We start from the raw sequence: 11,920 nt of genomic DNA, 5'->3' as shown, positions 1-11,920 counted from the left end.
TGACATAGAGAAAGATCACAAGTAGGCAGAGAGGCAGGCAGAGAGAGAGGGGGAAGCAGGCTCCCTGCTGAGCAGAGAGCCCGATGCGGGGCTTGATCCTAGGACCCTGAGATCACGACCTGAGCTGAAGGCAGAGGCTTTAACCCACTGAGCCACCCAGGCGCCCCTATCATGATGTTTCTAATTGTTGTAGCAAAATGAATGCTTCTTCAAAGGGAGCAGACTCATCTTCAAGTCCCTGGTGTCAATTTCTTCCCTTTGGAACAAAGGACATGACAAATAACTTGGTTTTGCCCAGATGGTCTACTGTAGTGAGAAGGCTCTGTTCAGAGTTCTTTCTGTTCAATCTGAAGCTATGACATCATCAGACTCTTCTGTCTGTTCTATACATGGCCTCTCTGCACTGATAGTCTCTTTCTCATCTAATTTCCTTCATGACTTCTCTCTTCGTCACTGATGTCAGCATTATCTGAAGGACCTTCTTCATCCGAGAAGATGAGCGCGTGAGCACATCATCTTGCTCTTGTGCAGTGGATGTGGAAAGCTGAACCCCATCGTCACCACCATATGCTTTTGGCAGCATCTTCAGCTTGTTTGTCCCCCACGTTTTCTGGGGCATCACCAACAGCTTCAAACTCAACATCCTTCCCTGGGTCTTCACTCTGAAGGATGTTGATCAAGGAAGCCTAGTCCTGAAGGAAGTCATCGCTTGAAGTGGGTTCCCATTTCCAATTCCAAATTCCGGCAGCCTTTTGTGATTATTAGCTTCTGTCTCTCCCTCTTCTGAAGACACAAGGATTGTTCCTCTCCCATCTTCAATTTGGACATCTGGTGCTACCATAGCAAAATTTTCTTTCACTGTCTTTTCCTGTAATGTGAGAGTAGTCACCTCTGCCTTGCTGGCACATAATGTAGCCATTAGGGTTAGGAGGGTCTGGTGCAAAAGGCACAAGAAACTTCTTTCTTGGGTTTGGTTGTTTATTCAGACAAATTTTTCTACACTGGTCTATTTTTCCTGATAAAATCTTTAATCCCTCTAATGCTATTAGCCCAGCAATCACTGCATTAGTTGTAGCAAAAAGCATTGCAGATGGGTCATCCTTGTCCTATATGAGTGGAGCTCCATCCCTTTTTCTGCTAAGTGAACTTTGAAGTCTCAGTGCTCTTTGAAAAAAGATATGCGCAGTTCTCTACATCTAGAACCTGCTGGTCTTTCAGACCTAACTAGGGTTCATTTTCTTGGTCTGATGCACTGGTTTCTTCTCCTTAACATATGCAAAGTGGCTAGTCCTGTATCTGGTATATGGTAGGCTGCAATGAATAGTAGCTACTACTACTATTAATTGGCTATGATAACAGAGTAGGCATTATTAGATCAAAGAAGATAGTTGCATCTGGGAACACATGTTCAATTTGGAGCATTCCACTCTAAGATTCTAAGTTGTGTGTGTGTTTGTGTCTGTATGTGTTCATGTGAGTGTGCATCACTGAACATTTCCACAGATGGTGGTCAGGAGGGCATAGAGTCTGGAACACATGTCCTACAAAAGAAATGGGGATATTTAGCTTGGAAAAAGAAAGCTTAGGTTGCGCTCCCTTTAAATATTTGCTAGTTACCATTTAGAAGCAGAAGTAGCCACATATGTAGATATCTCTACACACATATGTGTAGAGATCCAATGGAGCTGCCCAACAGGTAAACTCTAGGAAGGCTAGACTCTGCAAGAAACACTTTTGGCTGTCTAACAATTAGTGTTACCCAGTAGCAGAGTAGGCTGCCTCAGCATTGTCCTGGCCCTGGAATTATGCATTGGCAGTTGTGTGATGTGTGCGTACACAGAGATTTTCCACTTTGGATGGGAGCCTGGCTGAGAATGAACTCCAAGGCTCCATGTCTTTAGTGGTTGTCTTGCTCATTTTTTCTTGTTACAATCCTGTAGGAGAAACCACTCTTAAGGCCCCTTGATATTAAATACCATTATAACTTTGAAGGAATTGTAAATACTCATGAAATGTGAAAAGTGAAGTCTTCCTACCATATACCTAGTTGTCTCCCTAGAATGAAATTTCAACTTGGTTTAGGAGAGAGTGTCCCAGCAAGTGTTTCTTTTCAGAATGATTAAAGTCTCTGGGTCTATCTGGACTCATTCATTTTAACTATTCTATTTCCCAAGAATATCATCTCATTACTTTTTCAATGACCCAATATTTTCTGTACAAGTGAATGAGTCCAGAAAGTCATTTCAGCCATTGATTATTTTTGGTGACCTTCTGATCTGTTCTGAATCCCTTTTCTTTTAATTTCCATTTATGTCCTCCTGTCTTGTCATCTGTTCTGAGCTGAAAATAGTAACTTGGCTTGACCTTATTATCTACCATTTAAGATTTTATAGGCTTTGGTTAAATCTCATCTTAATAAGTGTCGCTAGGCTAGACTGTAGCTTTTTTTTTTTTTTTTTTTTAACGGCAGCTCTTTGCAGCTCAAATCTGTTATCACAGGACCAACTTTACCATCTCTCTGTAAGTATGCCAAAATTTTACTTGATCTTTTTGATAAGAGCTGGCTTCAAAGTCAGCCTTAAGAAGATTATACCTATTTGCTTAGAAACAAAGAACACTCTGATTTACTATCTCCAAATCTGTTTGGGAAAAAATTTGATTTACATGGAATTTAAAATGCCCCTGGGCAGGGCAACATACAAAGTGGTGTTAGTTAGATCTTAAGGTGGCTGAAGTGATCAGCTCCTTTGCTAGGAGTACATTTTACTGTGGGAGAAGAGATAGCGCAATAGGATAACTCTGGGCACTTATGTGGCCAAACGGTATTCTTTTAGCAAACATTTATGGAATGCCTGGGTATGATGTGGCAGTAGGACATGGAAATACACACCAAAAAGACTTCAAGGACCCCCTGGGCAGAGGTGTGGGGCTGTGCATTAAGACACATGGGAAAACATAGACAGGCAAGTTTCAGAGCCTAGAAGACAGACTTCAGATTTGGAGAAGAACAGGATCTGGGTGGCCCAAAGTCGTTTTTAGACTCAGAAGTGGGTAGAAAGAAGACAAAGTGGCAGAAAAGAATAATTTTCTTCCAGCTCTCTTGGATGAGTTTTTTCACTGAGGACTAACAGTTTCTTGAAATGTTTTAAAAAGTTTTTATTTATTTATTTATTTGACACACAGAGAGAGAGGGGGGTTGGGGAGAGTGTGCAAGAAGGGAGAGCAGCAGTGGGAGAGGAAGAAGCAGGCTCCTTGCTGAGCAGGGAGCCGGAAGTAGGGCTCAATTCTAGGTCCCTGGAATACTGACTTGAGCAGAAGGCAGATGCTTAACTTAATGAGCTACCCAGGTACTCCCTCTTTAGATTTTTTAAAAAGATTTACTTATTTGAAAGACAGAGAGAGCAAGCGAGCTGGAGAGCAAGAGTGAGGACAGTGGGGAGAGGGAGAATCGCAAGCAAACTCCCCACTGGGTGTGGAGCTGTCATGGGGCTCGATCTTAGAACCCTGATATCATGACCTGAGCAAAAACCAAGAGTCAGAGTCTTAACTGGCTGTGCCACCAGGCGCCCCTAAATTTTTAATGATCTTCCTATTATGTCCAGTCTGATTGGGCATTACTCAAAACCCATGCAGTCCTTTGAGGTTTGGGCAGGACTTCTGATGTCCTTATGGCCTGCCTTTCTTGGCATATCCAGTTAAACAGAAGACATCACATCAGCGGGAAAGGAAAGGACTCCCCTTTCTTCAAGCCCTTCTCCTCCTTCTCTGCGTCATCAAGTCCTTCTAATGTTTCCAGGCCCAGGTCACATTCCACATTTCCTGTGACACCATCTCTGAACACCCAGCTGGACTTGAGCTCTGCTTAGCTGCAGTGCATTCCAAAGCTCTCCTGTTGTGTTTGGTAATCCCTGCCTAGCAGTGGGAGCTGTCCTTTACTATTTAGGGTGGAGGCTGGCCACGATCATGTCACCTCCATCACTCTCAGATTGTGGGAGAAAAACTACCAGGTGAAGGTGCTGAGGGTATCAGAAAGGACAACATTCAGACTTGCCCTCCTTCAAGGGCTTATAATCTCATCTAGTACCATTTCTCTCCAAATGAGAGTGGCTGGTGTTAACTGAGGTCTATGAATTCTATGAGAACTTAAAAAATAATTGCGCTTTTCTTTCAATAATAATAAAGTATTCTTATCAACTATAAGGACTGAAATTATATTTTGCAATGATAATTTGCTGCTGATAGATATTTCAAAGAATAAGCATGAAGCTTAAATTGAGGTTTGGTAGATAACCTCTGGGGTCAAGAGACTATTGTTTTTCCTAAAGAAGTCCTTCTATTACTCAAGTTTGAGAGACATTGGCTTAGTTGATTTCATTCATTCATTCATCCAGTAACATTCATTGTATGCCTATGTGTTATGTGCCAGGCACCGTGTCAGGAACATGAACAAGTAGTCAGGACATGTTCTAGGCTCCAGAATCCTAAGTGCTGTTACTGACTTATCAAGTAACACCTTCCACATGGGTCAAGCCATCAATTTGTCCATGCTTTGCTTTTGCAACCAAAAAAAATAAAGGTAAGAGTATCTTATCTACTTCTGTCTCCTCAGAGGTAAAGAAAAACACCCTGGGATTTAAAAAACAACAACAAAACAAACCTTACAAAGAATGACTTGTATCCAAACTTAGTATTTCCAAGTCAGTTGCAAGGGCTAAATCCACATTTCTTCCTACCTCCACACTAGTCTCAGTGGGAGGGCTCTGAGGCCCATGGACGGTCTCAACCGGCTCTAGCAGAAGTGGGCTCTCCACTGCACAGCAGATTTTTCATGAGAGCTATTTTCAGATTTGTTTATGCTGTCACCGACCTCCAATTTCACAATTCGCAAACTCCCATGGGGCTGAGGAGTTACTCCCTAGGCATCTTCTCTGCTTAGCAGGAACTCAAGGGCAGCGTGCTGATGGGTCTGGTGTTTAAAGAACAATCTGTCACAAAGCTAAGGGGGTTATTACTCATTCTAACACCAAACACTAAACAGAAGACTAGATGGAGACATAACCTGGGACCTTTTTACACAGAGTTAATATGAATGGCCACTAAAGTAGCACATTTGCAAACTCACACCCACTGAATCAGTTCTTGTTAAAAATGCCCAACTAACTACCAGCCTTCAGTGGTAATGCAGCCAGCAAGGGCGACAGAGTGCTAGTTCAACGTGTCGGAGTTGCTCTCTAACGGGGCCACTACCCTGCTGGTCCTCTACTGCTGGAGTAGTAGGTGGGATGAACTTTGCTTTAAAGGGATGAATTCCTTTTTAAATATTCTCACAGACAGATGTGGGTATAGGATCATTCACTCCAGTTGTGCAAGACTAGCAGTTTCCAAAGCTTTCGTGTCTGGAGCCAGACCTCCCGGAGTAACTAAAATACATCATTTGTGGACACAGTGGGAGACTCTGGGTGGTCCTTTCCATGGCTGCTCTGTGTGGAGCAAGAACTGCTGGGGACTTTGGGTGGGGGTGGGGGGGCATCAGACCTTTATTCATTCAGCCAATATGTATTGAGGGTCTACTTTGTGGCAGACACCACGTCACCTGCCAGAGAAACACAGGTGGATAAGAGACAGTCCCTGCCTTAGAGAGGTTTAGAGTCCAGGTAGAGATGCTGATGAGTGAAAGAGGCAATTCTAATCAAGGGCAGCTGGAGGGACACAGGCTGTTTGACCCAGTCTTGGAGGGTCAGAGAAGGCTTGTCGGAGCACGGGTGTTCAAACTGAGACCCTGAGGATATGCGTATAGGAGTCAATAGGGCAATTTGAGGGAACGGTAAAGTGTGCAAGTCCCACGGTGGGGACAACATGTCAGGTTGGAAACTTATTTTATCTTTATTGTTTTAAAGAGTTATTTATTTACATGAGAGAGAGAGAGAGAGAGAGAATATGAGAATCTTAAGAAGACTCCCTGCTGAATGAGCAGCCTGACGTGGGGCTCGATCCCATGACCGTGAGATCGTGACCTGAGGTGAAAATGAGAGTCAGACCCTTAAGCAACTGAGCCACCTGGGTGCCTCTGGATCTTATTTTAGATTGGGCTGGTCAGAGAGTACAAGATGGTACGGTTAGAAATGAGACAGGAGAAATGAAATTCTTGATTACATTGCCTCCTAGTTATTTTTCCCTGCACTCCTTTCCCCAAAGGACATGGCAGGGGGTGCCTGGGTGGCTCAGTGGTTAAGTGTGTGCCTTCGGCTCAGATCACGGTCCTGGGATTAAGCCCCGAATCGGGCTCCCTGCTCGGTGAGAAGCCTGCTTTTCCCTCTCCCTCTCCCGCTGTGTGTCTGTTTGTCAAATAAATAAATAAAATCTTAAAAAAAAAAAAAGACATGGCAGGCATGTGTGTGTGTAAAAGCAATTAAAAAAAAAAAACCCACAAAACCTTAAGCAACCTTTTTTAGTTTGCTTGGTTGGAAGCTATTTAGAAGGGAAGTGATGACCTCTTTGCTTGCTCCAAGTCAGGTTGGGGAAAACATCACCTGTGAGGGTGGTTATCACAGGGGCTGGGACCTGGTATTTGCTGAGCTTCCAAATTCTCAACCAAAAATTCAGTTTTTAAGAAAGTAAATTACCATTTCTATACCTCTGTATAGAAATAGAAGGAATTATGCTGGAGGAATCCTAGGAGCAAGTCTCTTACCGGAAGGCAGGAACAATGGTAAGGATGGTGTTAATAATGCAGATGGGCCTGAATTCCAACCTAGACCTGAGGCCAAGGGTGGGTGTGAAAGTGACTTTGGAGCCTTTTGGCAAGGAAATGATTAGTGGGGAGGCTTTATTGTACAAATGTTAATAAATAAAAAATTACATTCTATTTTCTTTCTCTCTGATTAGAAAAGATACATGTTCAGTATATACGATTTAGAAAAATATAAAGGAAAATATGTGTTTTAAAAAACAAAATTGGGAACCATATACTTTATGTACTGTTTTCTGACTTGCTTTTTCATCTACAGTGTATTAGAAACATTCCACATACCTTCATGTATTCTTTGATGACCTGATATGTAGTGGATGTATGGTATTCTGTCTATACTCTATCCAGTCAATTAATGACGTAAGATTTTAGATAATAATAGACTTTCAGGCTATTTCCAAAATTTTTAAAAAGATTTTATTTATTTATTTGACAGAGATCACAAGTAGGCAGAAAGGCAGGCAGAGAAGCTCCCTCCTGAGCAGAGAGCCTGATTCGGGGCTCTATTGCAGGACCCTGAGATCATGACCTGAGCTGAAGGCAGAGGCTTTAACCCACTGAGCCACCCAGATGCCCCAGGCTATTTCCAAATTTTGACTCTTATTTATTATCTTGTGATGAATATCCTTTTTCTTAATCTTGCTACACATGCCTCAGCCTTTTCTTAAGACAGTCCTAGAAGCAGAGTTACTTGATCAAAGAATGTGGTTTTTTTTAAAGACTTTTATTACTAAATTCTTGTCCAGAAAGTTCATGCCACACGCCATGTTCAGCCAGGGGTAAGAGAATCCTCAGCAACATGACGTGTTGTTATTAGTTTAAAGTTTGTTTCACTGGTTTGTTTCTGTTAGAAATAACGTGCAATGGTGGGTCTGTGCACTGGGTATTAGGAGCTAGGATCTGAGGTCTAAAGATTCCAGGCCCTGCTTTTTGCAACACATTCTGAATTAACTGCTAGATGTGAAAGGGCTTTGTTAACTCTACGAGACACCCAAATACGAGGATAGGACTGTGGCTGTCATGCGCAGCTGAGTTGGGTCAGGCAAAGATGCAGCCTCGTGTAGGAGAAAGAGTCTGATTTCGTGCCAAGTCTTTGCTCCAGTACTTACGAGGTGTGAGACTATGTAAGTCAGCTTGAGATGTTATTAAAGACTAGGTGGCCTCAACAATAGGCATTTGTTTCTTATAGTTCTAGAGGCTGGGAGATCGAGGTTTTGGGCTGATCCATTCCTCATGAGAGCTTTTTTCTTGTCTTGTGGGGGGCTGCCTTCTTGCTGAGCTCTCACGCGGCTGTCTCCTGTCTAGTCTTGTGAGGGCATCAGTCCCATTCGTGAGGGCTCCACCCTCACGCCGAATTCCCTTCTGAAGGTCTCACCTCCTACTGTTATTACATTGGGGGTTAGGGGCTTCTACACATGAATTTTGGTGGGACACAAACATTTAATCCATACTGGTAAACTTGGGCAATTTATTTAACACCCAGAGGCTCACTTCCTTCCTTTGCAAACTGGGAGAATAATGCACACCCAGAGGATTTTTGTAAAAATTACATTATATAATGTGTATACATGTAATAGGTACTCAGAGAGAGTTATTGACGAGGGAGTAAAAGGCTCGCTGAGGACAAAGCAGAGTTGGCAGCTACTCCTCCCCCACCCCCCACCTTGTGACATGTGTGACATTCCTCAGGCATTCCCGACTGTCTACAAGGAGAACAAATGGTTAAGTAATAGAGATCACAGTCCTGCAGGACAGGAGTCTACCTCAGTTTAAAACTGTCCTAGTGATTTACAAGCAAGGGCTTTCCTATCAATAGCCTAACTTCCAGAGACCCATGACTCAGTTCCTGAAGCCCTAACATCTCCCTCCCTGCCATAACATTGAGGGAGGCTAAGGCGAAGGAAATGTAAATGAAGTTGAATTTCTTCTAAACCTAAAGCTTACTGACAAGGATGTCTGATAGGAGGAGTGTGACAATCCACCAGAAAACTCCCAACTGTCTTCATGTTGGTACCTCATTAGAGAAAAAAAAACCAGCTTGGCTTGACAATAACCAGGCCTCCAGTATCCTGAGATTCTTCATTAGCATATGACAGTCCTTCTGGACTCCCCAACTCAGGACTCCCCAACTCCTGAGTATATAATCAGCCACTCCTCAAGACCCCAGGGCAGAGCTCTTTCTGCCCACAGGTCCTGTCCCCTAGCTTTAATAAAATCACCTTTTTGCATCAGAGACATTTTAAGAATTCTTTCTTGGTTGTCAGCTCTGGACTTTACTTATATTCTAAAACTTCATCAGTATCAGCCCTAGTTACCAATAGGTAATATCACTTTTTGTTTCTGAATATTAGAAGGATCATCTATTTAGAAAAGTGGAGTCTAGTCCTGCACAAAGCCTTTAAAAATGATTGAGAAATGCACACGCACACACTTAGCTGATATAAGAACAATCAAGGGGGAAGGGATTTCAGCCTTTGTTGACAACAGGTGTCCTGTTTTAGGTTCCTGGACCCAATTGTGTGTGTGTGTGTGTGTGTGTGTGTATATATACATATATATATATATATATATATAGTGGGAGAAAGGGGTGGGAACCTCTCCCTGTTGGAGAGGGTGTCCAAGAATTCAGCTTAATCTTGACACTATCTACCTGGAGGTAGCATCAGATTCCACAGGTTAAGGGGTCAGTCCTGTAAGACAGGCTCCCCGCCCTCCATGCCCCGGGTGTGGGGGGATGGTCAGATGACAGATGCATGTACCAGTTGTCACCTGTACTTCTGGCTGCCTGGCTATAAATCAGAGATTCCCATGATCTCCTCTTTGCATTTGATTAATTTGGTAGAGGGGCTCACAGGACTCAGAGAAACATTTTACTTCCTAGATGACCATTTTATTATAAAAGGAACTGCTGGATGGAAGAGATGCCCACGGCAAGGTATGGGGAAGAGGTGTGGAGCTTCCCTCTTCCTGAATCTCCACAGGCTCACCAGCCTGCAGGCTCTCCAAACCCTATTCTTTTGGGGTTTTCCGGAGGCTTCATTCCACAGGCATGGCTGCTGAACTCATTGGCCATTGGGGATTGAGCCAAGCTCCACTACCATTCTTCTACCCTGAGGTCAGGGGGGTTGGACTAAAGATTCCAACCCTCTCCTCACCACGTTGGTTCTTCTGCAAATTGGGCTCCATCCTTAGGTGGCCTAGGGGCATTCCAGAAGCCCCCACATTAATGCAACAAAAGAAACCTTGATCACTCTTATCACTTAAGACATTCCTAGGGTTTTAGAAGCAAGACCAAATCGGTATTTCTTATTATAAATCACAATATCACCTGTACTCTGGGGCATAGTGAGGGTCCAATGGTTGATTATCATCGTTATTTCTCCAGTGACTCCTGTTTTTTGCTTTAGTATTTTTTTAAAGACACAGAAGAAATCTAGAACTCTGAGCGTTCATCCCCATCCCTGGCGACCACTGCTCACGAGCACACAAAGCGACCTGATTTCAGTTTCTACACTCATTTTCATATTCATTTTCAATGATCCTGATTGAAAAATTTCTACAACTTCATTTTGGCCTTACCTCTGACCTGACTCAGAGCCCGATGTCTGGACTCTCTCCTTTGCCCCTTCCCCTGTCCACTCACCCGCTGCCGCTTCTCCTTGCTTTCCAGATGCCTCCGCTGCAGCTGACTCCAGAAACATTTTTCCTCTCTAAGTCTCTGCTCCACAGGCCGCCCTCTTCCCCTCATCATTTCTCATTTCTCACCGCGAAAATCTCTCCTCTCTCTCTTTATGGCTTCCTGAGACCTGAAAATAGAGGTAATTTAAATTTGGCAATTATGACGACAATGAAACACCTTTTGTGAAAAGTAGAGTTTAAAATGCAGGAGTTTGCTGCTCTGGAAACCTCTCTCTCTGCTTTCATTCCGTGGATACCCCTGTGGGGGTGCTTCTAAGGTCACCCCTGACCTGCCTCGGGAACCTGAACAGGTGAAGAGATGATGACTTCTCCACTTTCGGGGGGTGGGGGTGGGGTCAACCAGAGGTACCAGGTTCAGGTTCAGCCTAGCCTCTTCTACCCAAAACGAGCTGTGGAATCTTTGCCCTCCCACACTCCACATCCTGCACCTGGACCGGTCCTGCTCCAGTCACGTGGTGGCATTAGGTCGCTGCAATCCTGGAGTGGGCTTCCGGGCTGTAATTTCTCCTCTGCCAATGACGAGATGAGTCACCTCCTGTGGCTGTTCGTGGCACTTTTTCCTCCATCCTTGAAGCCGGGCCTCCTGAAGTCTTCACCCCTTCTGTTATGAAGTGCCTTGAGCTCTCCAAAAGTCAGCAGCAAATGTATTAGTGCATATTAACATCCTACTTTCCTGGCACACAACTAGGCTACCACTTCAACAACCGACTCCAAATCTGCTAAAATCGGGTTTCAGGAGGAGGACATGGGAAGCATGGAATGTGGAGCCCATCTCCCGACAGGTGCCATCTGTTCTCATTAGAGTGATCTAGCAGCTTCAGCTGGGGAGGGAGGGGCCTCCAGGTGCTCAGAAGGAAGCCTGCTCGTGCATGATCCTTTCAGAGACTTTGCTTTTATGTTTGGTGCAGTTTTGTTTTTGCTGGCAGGCTGAAAGAGAGCCTGTCCTACTTTCTAAGAGAACAATTGCTCTAACATTGTAAGAAATTAAGTCCCTGGGAAAAAAAAATCTCGTTTGAGAGGGCTTGTAATGGCTCCTTGACCACATGCTGTGCTGCCCGATTTATAACAGAGAAATATTACAGAAGTTGGGAACTGAAGTTGGTGTGTGTAGCCATTGCTTAAAAAGTGATGGATGCTTCTTGGGGAGAGTGATCCTTCCCCCAGACCACCCAGCATTTATTCAGTTTGGAGAAAATCTGTCTGCCAGGCTCCCACTCCTCCAGTCCGGGAAGAGCTGGGCCCATTCATTGTCCTTCGCATGCAGAAAGTGATAATTCCTCTGAGACCTAACGGGGCTCAGGAGAATGTGATCGAAGTCCTGCTGGTGATTGGAACTGCCTCTTATGCGTCTGTGTGGGGTTATCCATTTCACAGGTGTTTCCTATCGCCAGCCTGTGGAGATGCCCACTGGGCCCGAAATATATTACCGTGAAGATAGGCCTTTTGGAGGTGTCTTATAGCACATTTTGGGAA

At 44.0% G+C, this 11,920-nt stretch overlaps 1 pseudogene; it reads right to left on the bottom strand.

Moving 5' to 3' along the window:
- Nucleotides 1–342: 342 nt before the first annotated feature.
- LOC116873811 lies at nt 343–10,449 on the bottom strand (annotated as a pseudogene).
- Between the last annotated feature and the right edge of the window lie 1,471 nt (nt 10,450–11,920).

This window comes from Lontra canadensis, unplaced genomic scaffold (assembly GCF_010015895.1).
Source record: "Lontra canadensis isolate GAN:19392208 unplaced genomic scaffold, GSC_riverotter_1.0 scaffold1, whole genome shotgun sequence".
Lineage (NCBI taxonomy): Eukaryota > Metazoa > Chordata > Mammalia > Carnivora > Mustelidae > Lontra > Lontra canadensis.
This window is presented reverse-complemented; position numbering and strand designations above follow the sequence as displayed.